The following is a 26204-nucleotide window of genomic DNA, read 5'->3' as shown; positions in this document are numbered from 1 at the left end:
ACCCCCCCCCACTCCCCCCACCCACGCCCCCCAAAAACATCCCCCTGAACTTCCCATCTCTCAACCCCTACCCCCCTCCCCTATACCTCATAGAACACAGAAGTATCTGTCGCGGCATGGGCGACCTCGGGCCCAAAACAGAGCGCCCAAAGCCAACCATACCAATGGATCCCAACTACCCACTCAACCCTTAGGAACCCCCCCTTACCAATACCCGCCTATGAAGGAGGGATGTAGTCCCTAAAAGATAGCACCCCGAACCCCACCCCGCAGCCCCACGTCATCCCCAACATGTAAAGCGAACAGTGTCAAGGTATCCAGTCCCAAATTGGTTGAGCAGCAGGACATACTAATCAGTCACACACTGCCAAGATCTACCACAGCAATAAATCACCTCATACTCCAACGACTTTCAATTGTCCTTATTAGATTGGTCCGAGTCTGCAGGTGCGCCATCTCCTGACCCAGCGTGAGAAGGGGAGCGCTGCCGTGACCTAGAACTCCTGTGTCTTTTCCCCCGGGCACGTCGGTCCGCCCGCTCTGGAGAGGAACTCCAGGATGAACCCGGGTTCAGGCCCGGTTGAGCATGCGGCCGAACCCTCACCGTCTCATCCGTCCACTTGAAGACATCTTCTGGGGTGTCAAAAAAGTGTGTCCGCGATTGGAAAATCACTCGAAGGCGGGCTGGATAGAGCAGCGAATACTGGAGCTTCAGGCCGCGTAGCTTCGCCTTGGCCGCTATGAAGGAGTGTCGTTGCTGCTGCACCATTTTCGTATAGTCCGGGAAGATCATGATTTTCTGACTGTCGAACATGACCGTGTCCTTCGCCCTCGCCTCCCGCAAAATGGTGTCCCTGTCGTGAAAGTTCAATATCCGTGTGATCACCGGTCTGGGCCGCTCACCTGTAGGCGGTTTCTGCGTCAGGGCTCCATGGGCGCGCTCTATCACAAAGCACCATGACAGCGCGTCCGGGGGTAACCACGACTCCAACCACTGGGACAAGAAGCCTTCCATGTTCCCCTTCTCGCAGCCCTCGGGAAATCCCACAAAGCGGAGGTTATTCCTGCGTGCCCGCCCCTCGGCATCTTCCACCCGAAGCGCCAGGCCCCGCTGAATCTTCTCCATCGCGGCCACCTTCTGTTTCAGGGACCCCACATCGTCCACCACTGTCGAAAGCCTGGATTGCGCCTCCGTGATGCGGGTCACCGCGTTGCGAAGGTCCTGGCGCAGCAAAGTCACATCGACCGCCACCGCACCTATCTTGGCGTTGAGCATATCCCTGGACTGGGTGATTGCCGCCATAAGCGCCGCATTGTCCGGTCCCGCACTCTGGCTCCCTCCTGATGCACTGGCACCTCCGCTCGGCCCAGTGAATTTGTCAATGGGCCCTTGTTTGGCGGGTCCACTGCCTCCCCTGCCTCATGTTGCAGGCTGTGTAGGGGTCGCCGCGCCAAAACTCGTCCACAGGCCTCAGGGCAGTCCGCACACCGCAGGGGTCCCATCTCACCACAGCTCAGGGTCCTCGCTCGCCGGCCGCCGCCGGTCCCAGACCCCTCACCCACACACACTGGGGCCGAAGGGACTCACGAGTTGTGAAGCAGCACCCCTGCCACGTTCTCCAGGGTCACCCAGCCGGAGCCCCCAGCTGGACAGGGGGCAGGGTGTCCAGTGCAAGCACCAGCGGTGCCGCTAATGCTGCAGGCGGGACCGCCCACTCCGCTATCTGCTTCAGCTCCCGGCAACACCCACAGCCAGGGAACGCGAAAATCGAGGTCCCGGTTTCAGGGCCGCTGCACCGGCCAACGCTGCCCCCCGGCGTCTGAAATGCCCGAGCTGCTACTCACCGAGCGGAGGGGCACAGCGGGTCATCCGCCCTCCGCTCCGGTGTCCTTCCAAGTATCCGGGGCGGCGCCAGCAGCCAGGGCCAGGGACCAACACCTGAGCCGCCCATCCGGACGCCACCAAAATCGAGGCCCCGAATTTGCACGCCGGACCAGGCCTCAAGTTGTCGCCACCACCGTTGTCGGCTGCAGAGGACCAGGGAACTCCGCCTCTCGCACCGGAGGGCGCCGCACACCTTCCGCCACCAACGCTGAGCTGGTATGCTGCCAGGTAGGTCCGGGAGCTAGGATAAGTTTACGGATGAATATCGGGCCGGTGGGAGCTCTAACAAGCTGCGTCCACCATCTTCGCCCGCTAGGCCACTCCCCCTATGTTTCTGAATTTTGAGTTGAACCAAGTCTGTCTGAATATGCGAATCATTGCGTCTCTGCCTAAATATGTGTCTCCGTGTATCAACCTAGCCATAGGAGCAAGCAGACAGCCTGGCAACACAGGCATACCATCAAGGTAAACAATGACATCATCTTCATTCCTTCTCTGACAACCAAATTTCCTCCAACCCTCTTTTTCCTCTGCCTCTGCTGCATCCTGTAAGTCTCTCACTTCCTCCCATGTATTTATTCCTTCTAGCATCAAAAGTTGGCAGCTGTTTGCGCTTCCCCCAACCTTTATATTGATTGCTATCCGGTACTTTGCACAATGTTGGGCTAACTGGTCAGCATATCGATTACCTGCTGTCACTTTGTCATCGCCAAATTTGTGAGCAGCACACTTGACCACAGCCTATTCTTTTGGTAACTGGATTGCTTCCAGTAAATCCAGTACATAATTTCCATTTCTTATAGGGGTGCCTGAAGAAGTCAGGAACTCCCTTTGCATCCATAATTGGCCAAAGTCATGCACAACCCCTTAACCATACTGGCTATCAGTATATATGGTTATTTTTGAGTTCTCCCCAAATTTACAGGCTCTTGACAATGCAACCAATTCAGCTACTTGTGCAGATTTGACTCCATGTAAATAGGATGCTTCTCCTGGACCTCCCAAAGTAAACACTGAGTAGGCAGCGCTTAGGCCTCCTTCCTCATGTCTCATGCATGAGCCGTCTACAAACAGCTCATAATCTTCATTAGTCAAAGGGTCTTCTTTTATGTCTGGGCGTGGTTTTGTACTAAACTCGGTCAAAACAAGGCAGTCATGTTCAACTTCTTCTCTCACTTCTGCTGAGAATGAATTAAGCAGCAAGGTAGCTGGATTCAGAATATTACACCTAGCAATGGTCACGTTTCCTGCACCTAAAAGAATCCTCTCATACTTAGTCAGCCGACTTGGTATGAGATACTGAGTTTTAGTTCGTGTCAGCAAAATCACAACAGAATGTGGAACATACACAGTTACTGGATGTCCCATAACAATGGACTTACTCTGTTCTTGACTCATGCATGTTGCAGCTACAGCTTTCAGACATCCAGGTAATCCAGCTGCCACTGGGTCCAATGTGGAAGAAAAATGTGCCACTGGATGTCGGGTTAAACCATGAATTTGGGTCAGGACTGAAAGTGCACAATTGTCTCGTGTGTCACAGAAAAGTGCAAAATCTTTTGAATAGTCAGGCATTCCTAATGCAGGAGCTGTACACAGACATTCTCGCAATTTTACAAAAGCAGTCATGCTTTCGTCATCCCATTCCACAGGATCTTTTGCTCCTTTCTTTGTCATATTTATCAATGGTCTTGGTAGGACTGCAAATCCCACAATCCACTGCCTACAGTATCATACAACTCCAAGAAACATTCTGATTTCTTTCTGGGTATTGGGCAATTCCATGTTACGAATTATTCTAACTCTTTCTGTGGTAACTTTCCTGATACCTCTCTCAATCTGGTGCCCCAGATATTTCACAAATGAGGTACAAAACTGCAGTTTGTCTGGCGATACTTTATGTCCTCCTTCACCCAAATGGTTCAGTAAGGCAATGGTATCAACAACACAGTCTTTCCTGCTCTTAGACGCCACCAAGAGGTCGTTTATATATTGCACCAGGACTTATTTTCCGGGCAATATCAGAGTTTCAAGGCATTTTTTCAGAATTTGATTAAAAATTGAAGGACTTTCCGTGTACCCCTGAGGAACACATTTCCAGACAAATACATGACTGTCAAATTCAAATTTGCTGTCTGGATGCAATGGAATCGAAATGAATGCATGACATAGGTCAATGACGGTAAACCATCCAGCATTCCACGGTATTTGGCATAGAATCACTTCTGGGTTTGGCACGACTGGACAGCAAGGAACAACAATTTTATTAACCTTGCGCAGGTCCTGTACTACCCTGTACTTACCACTTGGTTTCTTTATGCCAATTATCGGTGAGTTACAAGGACTGCCTAATACTTCTTGCAAAATGCCTTCTTCTAGCAACCGTTTGATTTCTATGGCAACCCCTGCTTTTACTTATGCACTCATTTTATACTGTTTTGTATTTGGGTAGACTGCATCTTCCTTTATGGCTATTTTAATTGGGTCAACATTTGCCATTAATCCTACATCTTTTCCAGTAAAATCCCATACCTCTGGTTTAACTGTCTGTTGGAGCTCTTCAGGTAAGTCTTGTATTGTCAGTCTTTTAATTTCTGAGTCGGGTCTTGCTAACATCAATTTGTAAATTCCGTCTTCATCTTGGGTCTGAATTTTAACACCATTTGGAGTGCAAAAGATGGTACAGTTCCTCTTGCACAACAAATCTCGTCCTAATAGGTTCACAAGACTTGAGTCACAGACGACTAATCTTTGCATCTCTTTAAAATTCCCTATTTTTATTTCCATTGGTTCGGTAACTGGGGTGAAAAAGTGCAGGCAAATGTCAACCTGAGGAGTTATTCTGATAAAAATCATAATTTTCAAGGTTTATGCTGCCTGCTGGTGGATTTCTTGTGCGAAATTGCAAATTTTGCAATCTCGCAATTGCGAGATTGTCGCTGCCCGCCGCATCTACGTGTTCGCAAGCGTTTACTTCCGTGAAATTGTATAGTATTCTAGTTGGCAAGTGCGACCAAGCAATAAATCCGCTTCACACGGATTTTACGAATTTTCGGCAAGTTCGCGAGAGTTCGCGCATTGCGAATTTGCCGAAAATCCACAAAATCCACGAGCGGAACGGATTTTACGCCCATGCTTAGTGGTTCTATCTATTCGGGTCCAATCAGTTTCTTTTGCAGGCACCTTTCCTTTCAGATACAACATCACCTGATTGTACTTCCTCATAACATCCCCTGAAGGAGCCCCTGTCTTTGGGTCTATAGGGAATTCTTCACTAGGCCAATCAACAGCAATTTTACATTCTGTCCATAAATCTACTGGAACTACAATGTCAAAAAAACCATCTAGATCTTTCAGGAGGCATTTTTGAACTTTCACAAATCTCTCGACCTGTCTTTACCATTATACAGGTTTTTCTCGTAATTTTGGGAAGTCATTTGTAAAGGACACAATATCCTGTCGGGACCATGGAACATGTACATATTCTCCACCTGGCACTTCTCTCATAGGATATATTTTCTTCACCTTTTCTGCTTCTTTCACAACATATTCAGAAGTCATTTGTTTTGATCTACCCTCTTCCTTTTTCTTTGCCCACCTGGCTTTCCATTTTTCTAAATCTCCCCATTTTTGTAACAGGTTTAGTAATTCTCTTATCTGCACCTTTTTCCCTGACACGTTCATGTTTTCTAAATCCTTGTCAGAGAATTCTGCTCTGTATGGTTTTTGCAACACTTTAGATCTGCTAATGTCGATTCCCATACTAGCTGCGTTGTCCATTAATTTCTCATGGTACACTCTGGTATTTCGGGTGAGACTTTTGCAAATGAATAACAACTCCTCTTCACTAAGGGTGTTCAGTCTGTCCAATCCCACATTCCCAGCCATCAGTTCCTCGAATTCTATTCTCATTTTATATATATCCAATGGTTTTGGCTGCTGATTTTGTTTTTCTAATTCTCGGGTCATCTGTCTATTTCTTCAGGAGTCACTACCGTAGCACTTCTACTTCATTGTGTCCCCTACTCCGTGGTACCTCATCGCCCTGACGAAGGTGTGGCCTGTGTGGGCCGTTACACCGAAACGCGCGTTGGCGTGGTTCTTGTTGGTGGCAGGATCTCCTATGCTTCCTATGATCCTTTTTTCCATCTGTTACCTGCCCCACTCTCCCTTTTGTTAATGAATCATCTTCCATCTTGATTTCATTTGAAGGCATTGATGTACCATTGAAACTTCTGTGTATGGATGTGTGAAAGACTTTTTGAATGATAGGTAACTGAATAGATATGGTTGCGATATTGAGTGTGTGATGTGTGCGGTGTTTGTGGGACTGTATCCGTTATACTGATTATGAAACCCTATTGAATTTGTACATATTTTATTGTTCGTAATGTTATCTATTAAATTTGAAAAATCATGAAATCAAAAAATACTAATATGATTATGAATAAATAAAAGATTTAAAAACTACAATGTGTTGTGTGGCTCTGAAATTACATGTTGCTGCCCTTCTTAAATCCTAGGATCCTTCCATAGGACCTCCTATATATAGTGCTGGCAGGGTTCTGTTGTTGATTCTTTGCGCTGTCTAACCCCTTACCTGCCGCTATTCCAAAACCCTACGGGGAACCCCCTTCTATTCAGTTGGTTAGCACTTTCCCGCATCCCTGCACGGTGCAGAGGATGTTGCTTTGCCTCTCCCGTGTCAAGTCGGTAACTGACAGCTTCACAATCTCCCAAGCTCTAGGAGTGCATGTAGTAATGAACTATGGCTTTCACTCTCCGCCCCTTTTCACCCCGTCGCGCATGCTAACGAGGTGCTACAGAGTTAACAGCTCGTAGACGTATCGATGATTAAACAGGATTTTGTGTGTTTGTACATGGACTCCAATCAGTAGAGAATCTGAATCTGCAGCTAACAGCATATCCCGTGCACACAACCGGAAAAAGTGAAGCCTGGGAACTTAGCTAAAGGGCACACGGCAAATGGAGTGTGGGCAGCGCAAGAAGGCATGAGCACAACTGGGAGTGTGTGGGAGGGGGCGGGCCTCAAGTAGTCACCGGACTGAGGGAAGAAAGTAGTCTGTTCAGTGAAGGGGCCAGTAGCCATGAAAGGATACAAGTGACTGACATGGCTGTCATGGGAAGGGACTAACAAGCTCAAAACCTATCGAACTGCAGCATTTATAACCTAAGCCAATGAAGAAGATGGGCCGGATAGTGGGCGGAGCTTCAACGAAGCTTCCACACTATAGTGTATACTGTATGCCTCGCAAAGCATGTGCTGTATCTCTAGGCGAGACCTAAAAACAACTACACACTACTTTCACCCAGTTCACAGGTGTTTGGAAAAAATGGAGGTCTTCATGAAACCCCTCCTACTGAGCAGAATTTTTAGCCTGTTCAAAGATCTTTCTTCAGCCTCTATAGAGAGGCTGTGCACACTACAATGCACCGCATTTGCTCAGGGTAAATTATTTTGCAGAGGAGTTTATTTATTTCGTAAATAGAACAATTGTGAATAATGTGTATAAAAATATCTAAATTTTTTCAGGGTGTGGTAAAATGTTGCCCCTCCCCCTTTTTGTTGAATGTAACCACAACATATCGGGTCCGCCGGGCTTAATGAGGATTAATTAGGCCCAGAAATCAGGATAAAGTGCTGGTAATATGAATGGTGAAAACATGCTTTGGGACCCCACCTTTTACTCAGCTCCCACTTTACAGATCTCCCCAAAACTTTCCAGGAAGGAGGCTTTGTGAAAAATTGGGTTGTTGGTTGAAGGGGGTGAAATCCTACTCAAGCCACAGCCACAATCCTTGTCAGGGTGAGCCACAAAAAGTCACAAAATTACTTTTACTTAACCCTCTGGTAGTTTGGCACAAAAGCAGTCAGGCTTAACTTATAGGCAATGTGTCAAGTATTTATGCAACACACAAACAGTAATAACATGAAAACACAACCCAAGAAAAATCCTGCACCAATTTAGAAAAATACAGCAAAATTGAATAAACTATTTATCACCGAAATTACAAAAATACAATCAGTAGCACCAGAGACATGAAATTTAAAAAATGTATCATAAGTATAGCACCTAAAACCACAAAGCATCACTCTCAGTAATCTGTAGTGCAAGACCAGGTGAAAGTCACAATGTCAGGCTGACTGCAATGGACAAGGGCTGGAGAAAGGGACAAGGTTAGTCCTGCTGAAAAAGTTACCTTCTAAAGTCCAGCATCAAGATTTTTACTCACAGTGGAGGGGGCCGCAAAGAACATAGGGAGTGTTACAAGTGGTCGGCTCTCTAGCATGAAGAGAAGGCTAGGAATCGCAGACTGTCATCAGTGCAGCATTTGGAACCTGTCAGACCTCATGTTGAGCAAAGTGCAGATCTTGTGTTGCCGCACGTAGTTGATGGTCACTGTCACACGAAGAGTCAGGTTCACGAGAGCTTTATGTTGGCAGTCAGCACAGGCAACAAGATCTTGACGAGAACTGGCCCATTCGCAGTCACGAAAAGCCTAAAAGTTCACGATTTCTTTGTTTCCTTAAATAAGAACTCAACTAATGCCACACCAAGAGTACGGAACCTGGGAGACACCTCTTGAGGTTTGGAACTCACTCCAGCAGGACTCGGGGAAGCTCAGTTGCAGCCCTGTTACAAGTCCATTTGAAGCAGGTCAGCTGGACAGTTTCAGAGAGGCCCCTGGAGCTTGTTGTGTCCCTGTATCTCAGAACTAGAGGTCAGTCAGCTCAACCTTGGAGTCACTTCACCCTGGGAAGAAGGATGCAGGTCCAGTCTTCCTTTTCAGACAGCATGGCATGCCTCAAGAAGCAGGGTAAGTCCTCTGACAGCAGGGCAGTCCTTCTTCATTAGTATCAACAGGTCCAGAAGTATACTAAAGAGTGGGTCTAAGAGTCACACTTTTATACCTGTTACCCCCTTTGAAATAGGAGAAGCTTCAGGAGTTTTTCCCTTTGAGAAGTGTCTGGAATATTCTTTCTCCCTGCCCTTGACCAATTCTGTCCGGAGGAACAATAGGCTATTGTGAAGTTCTTGGTGGATGTCCAGCCCAGTGCATTTGAATTGCAAGTGTGCAAGGTGACAGTGCCAACCGGCATCAAGTCAGAATGGCCCGTCTTGCCACCACCAAGACTCTCTATTGTGATACTGTCTGGGATGAATACACTAAGACCAACTGCTAAAACACCTAGTCATATGACCAGGCTACAGGCTTCAGGTACCAAATTTTTTGGACATGTAAACAATGGCAACTATAATGACCTAGGACATTACAAATTGCACAGTTTCATGCTTCTTGTGCCCCTGGAACTGGCAGGGGTATCACCAAGTATTTTTTAACTGTTGTTTGGTGCTGCAGTAAGTGCAGCAGCCGCCGAACAACTTAAAAAAAACAGTATGCCTCCTGACTCATTTAATCCGCAACCCTAAGAGACTTTCCCATTTTTTAAAGCACTTTGAGCTGGAGGTCTATGATCTTCAGCAGGAGTGCAATGCCCTCTTGTGGTTGTTTGATTATTGCATGTTGTGAACTAAAAAATGTTGAAAGATCCAGAAACATGATTTTTTGTTAAAAAAGAAAAAAAAGAACATGCCAGAGATTTGTAAAGCATTTTCCAGCCAACCTAGTGCAATCATAAAAGCAATGTTAAAAGAATAACTTACAGGCATGTTGAATTCTTTTTTTATTAACACTTTATTAATCATTTTTATAATACTCACTATTATTACACATTGCATAATGTGAATTGGTGAACTATTAAAAATATTGGTGATTTTTACAGTATAATCATACATCTGCTTTGCATCTATTGATATGCGCATCCCTTGACTAAAGCCAATAGGTCCACTTTTTATGTTTTGGTGTTAAAGGCTGAGTCTGGTGTAGGCAGTTCGCAGAGGGTTAGACACAAGACCTGGCTTGCAGGCTAGGCTGTGTGGCACAACCTAAACATCGCATGTCTGAAGGTCATGTGCAGTATGAGGTTGTCATTGCCTAAGATGATTTTATATTACTTTATATAGAAAACACCCTAGAAATTCACTGAAAGAAATCATAGAATAAAGTGATTTTGCATTACAAAAAACCCTTAGAAATTTACTGACAAAAACAAGGGTGAAAGTGATGTTATAGTTCGGTGAAAATGTCAGTTTAAACATACAGTTTTAAACATACAAAACCACTGTCATGCACTGCTAATTACCCCTCAAATTATTTCACTTATGACATCATTGATAATATCCCTGCAACATTTGTAATGACAGCATTGATGACAAAACTGTGGATGGCAGGGGCACAAGTTAAAGTTACCCTAGGGCATCAGTTATAGTTACTTGAGGTAACAATAACTGATGCATTTCAGTGGTTTCATTGGCTTAAAATGCTATGTTTCAACTGACATTTTTCACCTCACTATAATCTTTGTATATCACACACACACACACACGCACACACGCACACACCCACACACACACACACACACACTGTACTCCAATATATAAACATTATATATGGATATTCACTTGTAGGAAAATGTATTTGAAATAATAGCATAAGAAAGGTTATTTACTATATAGACCTTCAGACACACATACTGGAATGAGTACTACGAACATTCACTATCAAAAAGACCACATTGTAGTAAGTCTAGATTTAGCTAACTTGATCATTCAGTTACACATTTTTAATTTTTGCCCTATGAATCTGTAGATATTTGTGTCACGTTCTAATGTAGGCACAAACAGCAGGCATCAGTCATAATGACTTCATGATTGCCTACATCAAGCTGATCACTAGCAACCAATCTGCAACAGGCTTTTCTTGGCATGGGTTTTGAGGACAGAAGATCTTGGTTTTCTTGGAACTTTCCTAGAATGGATCTCATCTTACCTCTCCAATAGGTGAAGCATCATCACATGCCCACTGTATTCTTCAACTCCTTTCTGCACTGCCGAGAGATACCCACAATATTTCTTGAGCTCTCCACACCTCAGCCAACTACTGGAACTAATTTTATCCTTCAATCAGACCTATATCAACCTTGGAGATAACACCTGCAGCATTCTGACACTCAAAAGCCTTACCTATTTTCCTCTGTCCTGGACAATTGCCTCCGAGCCATGAATAAAGAATAGTGAAAAACAGCCTGAAATTTAACTCATCAATAATTGTAAGGATTTAGAAAATTACCACCATAGGACCATCTGGCTTCATGAACGGGATCACTTCAAATGACATGCAAGAAAACTTGGAGTTTCCATGAACATGAAGTGATCTAGTTGCTGGTTGCAAGAAAATAACAGCAGACAAGGGTTTTAGGCAGACAGTAATTCCTTAATTAAATGCATTACCCGATGACACCAGTAATTGTCCACCCCTCACTTCTCCCTCACTCTTGTCTCTACATTCTACTTGTCCCAGCATAGCATTGTGCTGATGACAAGGTGATGTTCCACAAAGGGCTATTCAAACCAATCACCATACATCTCCCCTTTTCACACAAATGTACAACAACAATACATGGAACACAAGATAAAGAACTACTTAGGCATTGCAAGAAATGACAACTGTCATGCTATATAGAAACTGCAACTCTACAACTAGAATAGCATGAACATAAATCTAAAAACACAAGTAAGCATTTATAAAATAACAGATATGCGTATTGAAACTGCTGGACTGGAAAACACACATCAGTCCAACAATTTGCAAGTACACTTCCTTACTCTTGTACCATGACGAAGAGACTTGCTATGTTCATCCCCCAAAATTGGAAGATCAAGAAAGTTATCAGAATTAGCTGTAACTGAATTTTCAGGTCTAACCCTAGCATGCCTCCCAACATGCTAACATTGCCCTCGTTTCTCCTTTACTGCATTCCCTCTTAAACCAAGAATTTTTACTGGCTCACAGAATATGGAAAGAGTCTTTCTCAATAACTCTGACCCAATTGGATGGTAACCAATGCATTTACAATCTCTCCACCTGTCATGTTTGGTTAGATGAAAATCTGAAATAAGTTTGCCAGACGTCCACGTTTCTGAAAAGAAGTACGTGAGCTTACCAACATACTTTCACCTTCCAATTAGGACGGGGTTATAGAGCAAGCTTTCCTTCCTCACATTATCACAAAAGGAGATAACCCAGGTGATATATGAGGAGTTTCATCTTACACCATCACAAACATCCTTTCCAGACCAGGAAGCCCTCCGCAAGCTCTCAACCAGCACTTTGTTAAAGTGATCGACTAACTCTTTGCTTTGCAGTCTATATAATGGTGTTCTGAAGTGTTAAACTGCAGATAACATAAGATTTGTGAAATGAACTGAACACCATTGTCAGTAAGTGAAATCTCTTAGCAAAAATATCTTGAACAAAAACATAAACAGTGTCAGCTATGGGTTTGTGAATAGATTTTATGTCAACCTAATAGGGTAAGTGATCAACAGGAACTTAGATGTACCTGTACTGGACTGGTAAAATGGTAAGTGGTCCAAGAACATTGAAACCAACTTTTTGCAATCTTTTCCTGGTGCAGGTGCTGGGCAGTTCGGTGATGGAATTGCTTGTGTTTACCGCTCATGGCGCAGTGCCTGCTTGCCTTTGTGTACTTTTGCATTTCCGAATACTTGGTGGAAAGCCAATACTCCTCTTTAATGCTTTTCTTTGTTAGAATGCACCCAAGGTTACCAGTATGAACTGATAATTATGTGTCTCAATTTAGTGGGAGGGATCAGCTTCTCACCAGGAAAAAACAGTCAACTTCTGACAGTTCTCCGGTAATTTTGCAAAAGGGTTGGAGAACACGTTCAAGCTTTTTCTCTTTTGGCCATCCCTTGATTATGAGATCAATTGCCCTTTGAATGGTGCTATCCTGAGACAATTGAGCTTTCCACATTATTTCACACTCACACACAACTGTGTCAATTCCGCAGTTGGCAACAATATACTCTTCGGTGTCAACAGAATCACAGTTGTCATCACATTAAATGGGAAGCTGCGATAAATGATCAGCTTTCATATTGCAGGATCCAGGAATGTATTCTATACCGAGGTTATACCCCAAACGCTTTGTAGAAAATCCAGCTAGCCTTGCTGTAGATTTTTAATCTTTTCACTGGAAAGAATGTCTATGAGTGGCCTCTAATTTAATTACAAAAGGATAGTCCCAGATTTATGGGTGACATTTCTCTACTCCCCATACACAAGCCAGCATTTCTTTTTCAATCACAGAGTATCTGCATTCAACTGGATGAAGCATACTGGAGACAGACCGAATTGTCTGCATTGGGTTGTCAAATTGTGAAAGTTCTGTACCAAGACCGTAAGCACTAGCATCTAAAGTTATGTGACAAACTCTGCCTTCTGTAGGGGTGGGGCTTCTGATAGTAGTTTCGTAATTTTTAGGAAAATTGTCTCACATTCTTAGCTCCATAGATCATTTGAGACTTTCCTTAATAAAGGTCTAAAACATCAAATCATGGTAGCAATCCCTTGGAGAAATTTGGAATAAAACTCATACATTCCAAGAAACAACTTAAGCTGGTCTATATCCTTGGGTCAGGGAGCATTGAGGATGCTGTGCACTAAACCTGGTCTAAGTTTGATACCTTCTAAAGTCAACACAAGCCCAAGGTTCTCAGCTTCAGAGGCTTTCAAAATATACTTGTCACGGTGCAGATTTACACCATGTTCCTGCAGTAGCTTCAACACTCACTTCACAATACTGTTGTGCTCAGCCACATTCTTGCCATAAATAAGAATGTCATCCTGGAATGCTACAGTGTTACAAACTCCTTTCAGGATATTTGTGATGACTATGAAATGCTGTTGCCGCAGATGCCAATCCAAAAGATAGGTGACAAAATTGGTAGGGACAAGTTGGTGTGGTGAATGCTGTTTAGTGCCTAGATTTAGGATGTAATAGGATTTGATGATAAGTGGATCTTGGGTCGAGCTTTGTAAATCGCTTGGATTTACCCACTTGAGACAGCAAATCTTCTTTTCTGGAATAAGGGAAAGATTCTGTCCACAAAGCTTCATTTAATTTCCTAAGTGCAACAAAAAGCTCGCCAGTTCTCTTCCATGCTATGACTAATGGAAAGTTGTAAAGTTGCAGGGTTTTTATGCATGACAGTTATTTCTAGCATGCCTAATTAGTTCTTTATCTTGTGTTCAATTTATTGTTGTAAAATTGTGTCAAAAGGAGAGATGTGTGGTGATTGATCTGAATAGCCCTTTTTGAAACCTTGTCTTGTCATCAGCAGCATGCTATGCTGTGAGAAGGAGAATGTTGAGACAACAGTGAGGAGGTACAAAGCGCTATTCAGACCAATCACCACAGGACACTGACTTATTACAATTGCCACAAGTGAAGTAAGTTAAAATAGGTGTGTGTTCTCATCATGGCAAATTATTATTATAATTTTTTATTATGTTTATTATTTATTTATGTTTTTGGTCAATAAAACCCATTACACAATCATTCATTCATTACATTTCATAAAGTTTGATTATAAACTTATATTTCCGACAGATCTTTTAAAAACGATCATATAACTCCAAATTAAAAATGAATATAAAAATAACATTAATTCAGTTCTTGTGTGGCCTCAACTTGAGAAACTCAGGGCTTTATGCAATTTCGGTATTCAATGTGCAAGAGCTAGTGTTTAAAGTGCTATTGTGCTGAGGTACATTTGAATTCAAGTGTCTTCTTTCTCTATGTCCCGGATTTTTAAGTGCATTGTCCTTGTTCTTTTGTTTTAATCACTCTTTTAACACTGATTTCGCTAGATTTGACCTGCAGTTTTTCAGCTCAGCAAAATTATTGTTCTTCCCTTGTACATTTCGTAAATCCTTTTTTTAAGATGCAGATTCAATATACTTCCCAGTTAAAGTTCTTTATCAAGATGCTAGTGCCCTAAATTGATTGTTCTCTTGCTTTCATGTTTACTTTTATACATTTTGCTCCCTGGCATATAAGCGGAATAGAGTAGCCAACCAGCCAATGGGTTACTGTTGGACTTGGGCCTTTTTGGCAGGTTCACCCCTAAACTTTTTGCCTTTAGTCTCTGGCATGGTGATAGTGATTTTAGGCCTCTGCACACTTTAGCACTGTGGGCCAGTGTAAAGTGCGTGCGCACTCTGAGTGTGTGTGCTGAGTTGGTCTGCCCTCCCATAGGAATGCATGGGGAATATGTGTGTCCATGATAGTTTCTGATGTGTGGGGAGTGCAAGGTCAAGTTTGGTATGTGTGAACTCGTGAGATTAAATGCTGCGCGATGATATGTGAGGATTTATTGTAGCTAGTGTGGAAGTGCCACTTCTAGAAGTTGGCCTGCCTGTGCAGTAAATGTGAATTGGCTGTCTGGCTTGTGACTGGCTGGAGCTGGCTGGTGTGCCTGGCTCCAGGAGACAAGATGGGTCTGCCCCGGTGGTGACTGGAGAGATCTGCATGCTTGATGGCAGGGAGGAGTGCACCTGGTACCTGAATAGGGCTGGGCTTCCCCTCCACAATGCTGGCTCCACCCCCTGTGGTGCGTCTGATATCCCTGGCCTGTCTTGTGAATAGGAATAGGGGCTGAGCCAAACAAAGTGCTCAAGAACCAGTTGCATCTTGCCTACACTGCTACATCAAAAGATTTCGGTGTATAAAAGAGGGGCTGTGACCCCAAGTAAATGTTCTTGTCTTGTACTGGAATCTGCCAGGGGCGTGCCAGGGGCGTGCTGCTGCAGGAGCTCAGCGGAAGGCTTGCCTCCCTGGGTTCTGCCCAGCCCCTGGATGCCTGGAGGACCCCTCTGCCTGCCTGGGATGATTGGGGGACTTTGCTTTGCCCTGGAACCCCTCTTTGACTTTTTCCCTTTGACTCTCCAGGACCTTTTGCGTATGGAAGCGCTGTGCTCCTTTTCCTTGTGGCCCCTTTAAGAGGAAATCCCCTGGGGAGGGATTCCCCCGTGATGCCTGCCTAGCGGGTGCCTACCCCGCTAATTTTAATACTGACTTGCAGGTGCCCACCCTGCATTATGCCCGTTTATTTTCTGTTACCCCGTGCGCAGGTGGCCACCCTGTGTCTTCATTTTATTAATTAATTATTGTGGGTGCCCACCCCGCAGATTTGCGTTCCTTAGCGGGTGCCCACCCCGCATGCCAGCCTATTTTTATTCATGGGGGAGCCTACCCCTCATTTTTTGCCCTTTGTATCACCGCTGCGGCCCCGGGTCACGGCAAACCGGAAGTCAGGTAATCCTGCCCGTGACAGGGGCGGGGCCTGCAACCGGACCGGAAGCAGTGCGAGATTTGCGTGGCTCCCGTGAGCGAAGGGGAGCCCCGGAGGAAGAATGCGCCGGAGCCCCGGAAGCAGAGTGCAGTCGCGATGCCCAAGAGCCCGGCAGTGTGGAGGTTGCGGAGCCGGGGGCCCGAGGCGCGTTATTAATGCCGGCCCCCGCCGCGCCACAGAGAGCACCCGGCCGTGGCAGAGAGCGAGCAACCCGGTAAGGAGGGGGACTTGGGGTTGCCTCTGTTGCTTTCCCGAGTGGCCCCACTTGGCAGCGGGCTGCTCCTGCATTGGCAGCATTCTTTGTTTCAAGAGCCTATGGGTGGCTCTACACTGGCCCTAATTGTTTAAAGGGTCCCGAGGGGCCCGGGACACTGCCCGCATTTTCGCATCATCACCCTCAGAGTCCAGATGGCTCCAACGAAGCCCCAATTATTTGTAGAGCCTAGATGGCTCCCAGGGGCCCATTATTGATTTACTGAGCCCCGTGTGGCTCCATCGTGTGGCGCAAGTTATTTAAAGGGCTGCTGAGAGCCCATGCTGCATTTTGCTTATTCCCAGCTGCCCAGCAATTAGTGGGCAGCTGCACCGTTTAGGTCTTTCATTCTAGGGGGGCCTGTACTTTTAATCTAGGAGTAGACGCACTCCTTCATCCCTACCTTGTCCTGCACAGCTGCGCAGCACTTAGTGCCAGCTGCTACGTTTAGGCCCTCATTGAACTTCCCAGCTGCCCAGCAAGTAGTGGGCAGCTGCCACGTTTAGGTTTGCGCCAAGCACGCCCCGTGACTGTCGCTGTTTAGACAGCAGCCCTGACTTTATGGACAGAGGGCATTTGAGCCCCTTATAGACGGCCAGTTGGCCCTGGGGACTATTAGGTTTTATAGGGCGCAAGGCCCTAATGTCATTTATATAGGTGCTAGGAAATGTAATGTTTGTAGAATGATTTATGCACCTTGATTTATGCCCATAGAAGTGCTTTTGTGATTCTTAGGTTTTACCTTATGTTTTAATTATCTACTGTGGTCTAGGTTTGATTTATTCCCTACTACAGGTTATGTGCTTTTATACTTGATAGGTTTTACCTACTGTTTTACTTCTACTGTGGTCTAGGTTTGATTTATTCCCTACTGCAGGTTATATGATCTAGGGCCCGATGTAGGTAGGACTTGTTTACCGAATCTTAATTACCGAATTTTACCGATTCGGTAATTAAGAATCGGTAAATAAGAAGGGGGGACATGTGGGAGCATCCAGATGTTCCTATTACCGAATCGGTAAAATGTCTGTATTTACCGATTCGGTAAATACCGACCGGTAATGCCCATTCATTCCTATGGGCTTTGAAGCCCATAGGAATGAATGGGCATTACCGATTCGGTATTTACCGAATCGGTAAATACAGAATTACACAAGGGTGCAGGGGGTGTCACTTTGACACCCTCTGGCACCCCCAAAAGAGGCTCGGGTGCCATGTGGCAGGCATACCTGCCCTAAGGGCAGGTCTGCCTGTCATATGGCATAGGTGTGCATGCACACATGTGCATGCACACCGGAATCGGTATTTTAACATCAAATTGAATTTGATGCTAAAATACCGATTCGGTAAGGCTTGTGGGACTCAGAAGAGTCCCACCTACATATCAAATTTTAAGAATTGGTAGAAATACCGATTCGGTATTTTACAGAATCGGTAAATTTACCGATCGGTAAATTTACCGAATCTGTAAAATATGTGGCCCTACATACCATTTCTAAAATACCGGTCGGTAACGGCCGAAAATACCGATTTTCGGCCGTTGCCAACCGACCTACATCGGGCCCTAAGTGTATTTCCTGATGTTTAGGAGATTATGGTTTATCCTACTTTTGCTTATGAGGTTGGCGCAGAATAGAGTTCGCGTCTTATGTGTTACTGTGCCTGTTCTGATTTATATTACAGGTTGACGCTGAGTATAGTGTCTGCCAGTGATTACTGGCTGTGTTCTAAATTCATATGTATTCTTACTTTTGACTATTTCTTTACCAAGTGCTAATTCTGACAGTGGCCCACATGGCCCTGTCATGTGTAAATAGTCCCTTGTAAATATTGCCCGTGCCAGTTGGCACAGTGTATATTGTGTGATTACTATCTGATGTGTTTTTATTATAATACAAAGGCTATTTTTATATAACCTTGTGTGGAGTTCCTTTTGTGGTGTGCCTAGTGTGTTGTTACTGTGTGTGTTGTGCAAATGCTTTACACATCGCTACCGAGATAAGCCTAACTGCTCGTGCCAAGCTACTAAGGGGGTGAGCAGGGGTTATCTTAGGCGTGTAACTCCCTTTCCCTGACTAGAGTGGTGGTCTCTGCCTGGCTTTGGCGCAAGCCTTAGCCAACCAGAGATCCCCATTTCTAACAGTTACAACTTGCCTGCATGTTCATATTTCTAGTTCTCTGAAGGTTCTTTTCAGCATAATCTTTCTTTCTGTCAGGTGACTCGGAAAATTGTGAATATGTGTACAAGAGTTTCTTCCTTATATTTGCATAAACGACATTCATCATTAATGTCTGATTCTTCCAGGATGGCATTGGACCTTTTGTTTCCCATTTTCCAAAATGGTACTGCACAAACTGGAGTTTTATTTTCAATGAAAAGTGTTCTGTGAGATAATCCTGGTGCCATAGTTTTTAATAGGAATTAATCACTGTCAGGCATGACGTCTGAGTGCAAGACTTGTCTTGTCTGTTAAATATGAAAGATGCTTGTTGGTAGCTTTTATAATTTTTTAAAAAGCCGGTTTCCTAATACTTGCACTCAGGGCGTCTTCTATTCCAAGTTCCTCAAAAGCGTGTTTTAGAAATAGCCCCCAACAATCATTTTTATTTTTTTGTAATTGCTCCTCTATTTCCTTCTAATTGGCCCTCTTTCTGACACGTGTAATCTCCAGCATAGTTTTATAAAGGCTTCTTTACATTGGTATTTTTTAATCAGCAGCCCAAACTCCAAACGCACCTGTGCTGGGGATGCAATTCTTGTGATGCTGAACACAGGTTTATATACTCTTGTTTGGATTTTGTTTAAGATGCCTACTGCATGTCCTTTCAATGTTTCCGTACCATAAGTCACTACTGGCATTAACTGAGCACTCATCACTGTTAAAAGATGATCAAATGAAGGACTGTTCAGTTTCATTCTTAACATTCTGAAGCCATAGTTTAAGGATTATGCTTTCGCCTGTATTGTTTCTATGTGTTGTTTGCCTTTCATTTGATGTTCCACGATGAATATTAAGTATTTGTATATCTTAACGTCCTCAACTTTGTTCCCTTCCAAGAACCAGATGTACTTTTTGAGTTTTGAGTCTACAAACCGAACCACTTTGGTTATCTTCCGATTTAACTCTAGCCTATTTCTATCCATGTATGTTTTTAACTCCTTTAATGCTGATGATGGAGCGGTTCCGTCATAAGCATCGGTTGGGCTGTGCTGATGACGGAACCGCTCCGTCATCATCACAGCCCTCGGTGGGAGCGCTGGCGCTCTCCCCCTGGGGCACCGATTTTTTTGCCAGTAGTGGGGGTGGCAGCGGAAGACTTTCCGCTGCCCCCCCCCCCGCACTTCCTTGTGACGTCAGCGCGCTGTCGCGCGCGCCGACGTCATCAGGAAGTGCTAGACGCGCTGGAAGCCATTTGCTTCCAGCGAGTTGAGCAGGTAGGTGTGTTTCCTGCTCTCTGGTGGGGTGGGGGGGCCGTTTCTCGGTGCCTTGAGGCATCAGGGGGAGGAAACACTGTTTCCTCTCCCCTGATGTGCCAATGCAGGGCATTCCTGGTTCAGGATCGCGCACAGCGTCGCGATCCTGCACCAGGAATGCCCCACTAGACACCAGGGATGTGTTTTTTTAGAAAAGGAAGCGACCCCTTGGGCAAGGGTTGCTTCCAGGGGCCTCATAATTTGAAATAGACTTTTCTGCCTCCCCTGGGGGCAGATCGCCCGATTTAGCGCGTGATCTGGACCCAGGGGAGGGCAGAAAAGCCCACTGGACACCAGGGATTATGTTTTGTAATGAAAGGAAGTGACCCCTTGGGTAAGGGTCGCTTCCTGGGGCATGTCATTTTTGTTTAGACTTTTCTGCCCCCCCTGGGGGCAGATCGCTCGTTTTTTAGGGGAATCTGGACCCAGGGGGGCAGAAAAGCCCACTAGACACCAGGGATTGTGTTTATATTAGTAAAGGAAGCGACCCCTTGGGCAAGGGTCGCTTCCAGGGGCATAAAAATTCAGTATAGACTTTTCTGCCCCCCCCTGGGGGCAGATCGCCCGTGTTAGCGCGTGATCTGGACCCAGGGGGAGCAGAAAAGCCACCTGGACACCAAGGATTATTTTTTTTGTTGATCGGAAGTGACCCCTTGGGTATGGGTCGCTTCCTGGGGCATATTATTTTAGTTTAGACTTTTCTGCCCCCCCCCCTGGGGGCAGATTGCCCATTTTTTAGGGGAATCTGGACCCAGGGGGGGCAGAAAAGTCCACTAGACACCAGGGATTGTGTTTATATTAGCAAAGGAAGCGACCCCTTGGGCAAGGGTCGCTTCCAGGGGCATACAAATTTAGTATAGACTTTTCTGCCCCCCTGGGGGCATATCGGCTGTCTTTTTTACCGTTTCTGGACCCAGGGGGGATAAAAAGCCCACTAGACTCCAGGCATTGTTGTTTTTTTATAGGGCGCAACCCCTTGGCCAAGGGTTGCTTCCTTGGGCCCATTTGTTTTCAAAAGTATGTTCTGCCGTGTCTTTATTTGGCCTCTCTGCCCTCTGTAGGGTTGCTTCCAGGGGGGCCACGTTTATAATGATTTATATTCTGCCCCCCATGGGGACAGACACCCCATTTGTGACATACCCTGTGACATAGCCTGTTGTAATGTGTGTTGTTTTTGTTTCTTCTAATGTGTATTGTTTTATTATCTCTTTAGATTGTTGCAGTGTGCGGTTTCGTTACTGGTGGTTCTGTTGTTCTGCTGTTTCTGTAGTTGCATGTGTTTGGTAAGAGACCTTTTTTTGTTCAATTGTAATGTAATTGTTTATTTTGCAAAGTGTGTAGTAATACGAGTATGTTTGGTTTCTGTTTTTTGTGATTGTAAATCATGTTTTGCATTTGTTTTTGTTGTGTACTTCTGTAGATGTAAGTTTTTTTTTCTTCTTTCTAGTGGGATATCGTTGCCTATTTGCTGTGTCTTTGCAGAGTAGGTGCTGGTGAGTGTAGTTGTCTCTTGTAAGTGAATTGTATATTTTTTCTAAATATAGATATTTGTGATAAAGGCTTAAATTTTTTAACTTATTTTGCACAGTGTTGGGGTTGTTGAGTTGTTTGTGCAGACTCCTTTAGTTGTAAGGATAATGGCTAGTCGCTGGATTACTGCTCAGCAAGTTGTTGGAATGCTTTTTGAGTCTTCCTCTGACCATGGTCCAGAGACTGACTCTGATTCTGAGCCAGAGGTGGGAGGTGAAGATTCAGGTAGTGAGTTTTCTCTACACATGGCTTCATCTGATGATGAAGACACTCTGAGTGCTGATGAAGCTACTTTTGGTGTGGATGAAGTGCCTGTGGTTGCGGAGGACATTGCTGTGCCAATAGTGCGGCAAGAGACATCTGGGCTTCAGCCTGTGGCTGCTAGTCTTCCAGTTGGTGTAGTGAGACAAGAGGCAGCTGAGTGGCAGCCTGCGGCTGCAAGACTTGACGTTGAAAGTTCTGACCTCTGGGTTGCACCAGGCATGGTGCAGCCGGCATTGCCTGAATTTACTGGTGTTCCAGGGTGTAGGGTGAACACTGAAAACTTTTTGCCTATTGATGTTTTCAAGTTGTTTATGGATGATGTGTTTTTGGCAGAGATTGTAGAGCAGACTAATTTGTATGCTGAATTTTTTTTGAGGGTGAACAGTGCCAGCCTTAAGCCCCACGCTAGAGCTACACGGTGGACTCCCACAAATTTGGAGGAGATGAAAAAGTTTTTGGGTTTAACTTTTTTGATGGGCTTGCTTAGGAAACCATCAATGGCTTCATATTGGTCTACTAGTCCCTTGATGGCAACAGCTATATTTCCGGCAGTCATGAGTCGTGATAGGTATTTGCTTCTGCTTCGGATGATGCATTTTGTTGACAATAGTTCTGCTTTGGCACGAGATCACCCTGATTGTGACCGTCTTTTCAAGATACGGCCTGTCATTGATCATTTTGTTGATCGATTTCCTGAGATCTTTTATCCTAAGAAAGAAATTGCAGTGAATGAGTCTTTGCTGTTGTTCAAGGGCCGCCTGGTTTTTCTGCAATACATTCCTAGTAAGAGGGCACGCTATGGAATTAAGCTTTATATGCTGTGTGACAGTGAGACTGGATATGTCTCTAATTTCAGGGTGTACACTGGTAAGGAATCCAGGATTAACCCCCCTGGTTGTCCGTCGACTTTTGGAGTGACTGAGAAAATTGTGTGGGAACTTGGTCGTGGATTTTTTAACAAAGGCCATCATTTGTATGTCGATAACTTCTACACTGGTGTGCGGTTGTTCAGGGAATTGGCCAAAGTGGACACTGTTGCTTGTGGCACAATCCGCTCAAACCGTAAAGGTTTCCCAAAAGAACTTGTTTGTCGAAAGCTTGCTCGGGGACAGTGCAGTGCCTTGCGTTGTGAGGAGCTTCTGGCTGTGAAGTTTTCAGACAGGAGAGATGTCTACATGTTGACTTCCATACATGATGAAAGCACTGAACCGGTGACTGTTTGGGGTCAGGTTGCAGAAGCGCGCAAACCTGTGTGCATAATGGACTACAATAAGTACATGGGTGGTGTTGACAGAGTATATCAGAGGTTGGAACCGTATGCTGCTCTTCGTTAGGCTTACATTTAGTACAAGAAGTTGGCTATCCATCTTTTTTCCACTTGGCAACCTTTAATGCTTTTGTTGTGTTCCAGAAATCTTGTCCCCAGTCAAAGATGACTTTTGTAAAGTTTCAGGAGTCTGTAATAGGCAGCCTTGTTTTAGTGGAACAGGCAAGTGTTCCTAGAGTTGGAGTGGTGGAGCATGTTGCCAGATTGAAAGATCGACACTTTCCTGATCAAATTCCTCCTACAACCTCAAAAGACTTCCCAGTCGGAGATGTAGAGTCTGTTGGCGAAGAGGTTTGCGGAAGGAGGTTCGTATGTACTGCCCCGACTGCCCTTCAAACCCCGGGCTGTGTGTACCTGCTTGTTTTAGATTGTACCACACGCAAAAGAATTTTTGGGAGCATCCATGAGTGGTAAAGTGAACTGGTTGGTCTTTATTCTTTAAAACGTATTGTTCGGTTTCAAAGTTGGCATTTGTGTAGTCTTTTTAGATTAGGTTGTTGTGTTAGTGGATTTGTATCAATTTGCAATTTGTTTTTGTTTTTCTTTTATTTAAAAAAAAACTAAAGTATGATTTTGGTTTGCGTGTAGTGTCCATTGTCTGACGGTGTGCATGGTTTGGTGCTTACCTGCCGGTGTCTGTGGACTGGTGCTTGTCTGGCGGTGTCTGTGGACTGGTGCTTGGCTGGTGGTGAGCGTGGTCTGGTGTTTGGTTGGTGGTGTGCATGCTCTTGCGCTTGCCTGGTGTTGTGTTTGGATTTGTCCTTGGCTGGTGGTGTGTGTGGAGTGGTGTTTGGCTGGTGGTGTGCGTGGAGTGGTGCTTGGCTGGTGGTGTGTGTGGAGTGGTACTTGGCTGTCGGTGCGCGCTGAATGGTGTTTGGCTGGCGGTGTGCATGGTCTGGTGCTTGGATGGTGGTGTGGGTGGACTGGCGCTCGGCTGGCGGTGTGTGAGTAGTTACTTTCTGTTGGTCACTACACACACTGCTAGTTGAGTGACACTCCACGCAGTCCATCATTTTGTGTAGTTGCAGTGTCAGAAATGTGGGCGTGTGAAAGTGATGGGCCCTTGAATGGCGCTGTCTGCTGGTGTGAGTGTTGTAATGTGATGGGACCGCGGCTGGCGGTGTGAATGTTTTGTATGTGTCACACGTACGAAAGGTGTATGAATGGCCTGTAAAGAGGTTGGCACCTTGACGTGGCTTTACAGCTCATGAGCTGTGAGTCAGTGGTTCAGTTTATCATACTTTCAATTATACGCAGTGTATTTCATTTTTGTGAAATTACTTGCGAATACAATTGTATGTACTGAATCATCACTCACCCTCATGCCAAATCCAACCAGTATGTGTGTGTGCTTGCGGATTAGATGGCTGTGCAGTAATATTTGTCTTTTTTCTCTTTCTGAAGTAGGGTGCACCTTGTCCCTTATTGCGCATGTTGTAATGTGTTGCTTTTCCTTCCGGATGGTGTCAATGGTCTGGTGTGTATCAGGTATGAAAGATGCGTGAATGGCCTGTAAAACGGTTGGTGCCTTGTCGTGGCTTTACAGCTCACGAGTTGCGAGTCACTGGTACGGTTTTTATGCATTTATTTATTGACAGAGCATTTCATTTTGTTGAAATATCTTGTTAATAAAATTATATGTACTGAACCATCACTCGCCCTCGTGCCAAATCCAACCTGTATGTGTGTGTCTTTGAGGAATAGATAGCCGTGCTTGAATGTTTGACTTTTGAGTAACTCTGTTAAGGTGTACATTATAGCTATAAATAACTTACTAAATTTAGATATTATTGTTAAACCATGGGAGTATATGGTCATGTCTTTCTGGTGAATTCTATTGTATTTTTTTTATCCACAATCTCCTGCAAACTTGAAATTGTCTGTCACAATTTCCATGCAATATTGTCCCAAGAATTGCACGCTCTCAAATTGAAAACTTAATTCATTCAAAGCAATTTGGTTTTGCAAGGGGGTTCCCATGAGTTTTTGGCCCGGGGCTCGGCGGGCATCTTTGGAAACTACCAAACCCAAACAGTTCTGAAAACTAGACACCCGGGGGAGTCCAGGGAGCTATAGCATGCGTTGGTCCCCCAATGTTTTCCTACCAGAAATCCCTACAAACCTTACATTTATGTTAAAAAAACACTTTTCCATACATTTTTGCGTGGGATCTCCGTGCCGGCACAAATGTCCTACCACCCAGCGTTCCCCTTGATCTCCCGAGTAAAATGATACCTCACTTGTGTGGGTGGGCCAAAGGCCTGTGACTGAGGTGAGGTGCTTAATTTGTCAATCCTAAATACTACAATTTTTAATAATTCATTTTTAGCCTGTTCTGCTTTGGGGCACCCACACAAGTGAGGTATCATTTTACTCAGGAGAAAAAGGGGAACGCTGGGTGGTAGGACATTTTTGCCGGCACGGAGATCCCACGCAAAAAAGCTTGGAATTTTAAGGTTTGCAAGGAATTCTGGGTAGGAAGACATTGGGAGACTCATGCATGCCATACCTTCCTGGACTCCCCCGGGTGTCTAGTTTTCAGAACTGTTTGGGTTTGGTAGTTTCCAAAGATGGCCGCCGAGCCCCGGGCCATAAACTCAGGTGCCCCCCCAAAATACAAGGTAGTTTTCCTATAGGTTATTTTAAATTCTTCACCATACGATTTGGACCTTTTCCTGTTGCAGCCACTATACCTACCCATGCAAGTGAGGTACCATTTTTTTTGGGAGACCTGGGGAAACGCTGGGTGGGTGGAAATTTGTTGATCCACGCAGATTCCAGAACTTTCCACCACAGAACTGTCAGGAAAATGCATTTTTTTTGTAAATTTCTTAGATTTGCAAGGGATTCTGGGTAACAGAACCTGGTGGTAGGCAGTCGAGTCACCCCATCCTGAATTCCCCATGGTGTCTAGTTTTCAAAAATGTATAGGTTTGCTAGGTTTCCCTAGGTGCCGGCAGAGCTAGGGTTCAAAAACAAAAGGTAGGCTCTTTGCCAAAAAAGGGCACGATTTCACTGCAAAATTGAGGTGCGACCACGTTGCATTTTGCGCAGTTTCCTGTCGCAGGCACTAGGCAGACCCAGGCAAGTGAGGTACCATTTTTTTTGGGAAACCTGGGGGAACCCTGGGTGGGTGGAAATTTGTTGATCCACGCAGATTCCAGAAC

This window comes from Lissotriton helveticus, chromosome 6 (assembly GCF_964261635.1).
Source record: "Lissotriton helveticus chromosome 6, aLisHel1.1, whole genome shotgun sequence".
Lineage (NCBI taxonomy): Eukaryota > Metazoa > Chordata > Amphibia > Caudata > Salamandridae > Lissotriton > Lissotriton helveticus.
The sequence above is the reverse complement of the archived record's forward strand: the minus strand, read 5'-3'. Positions refer to the sequence as shown.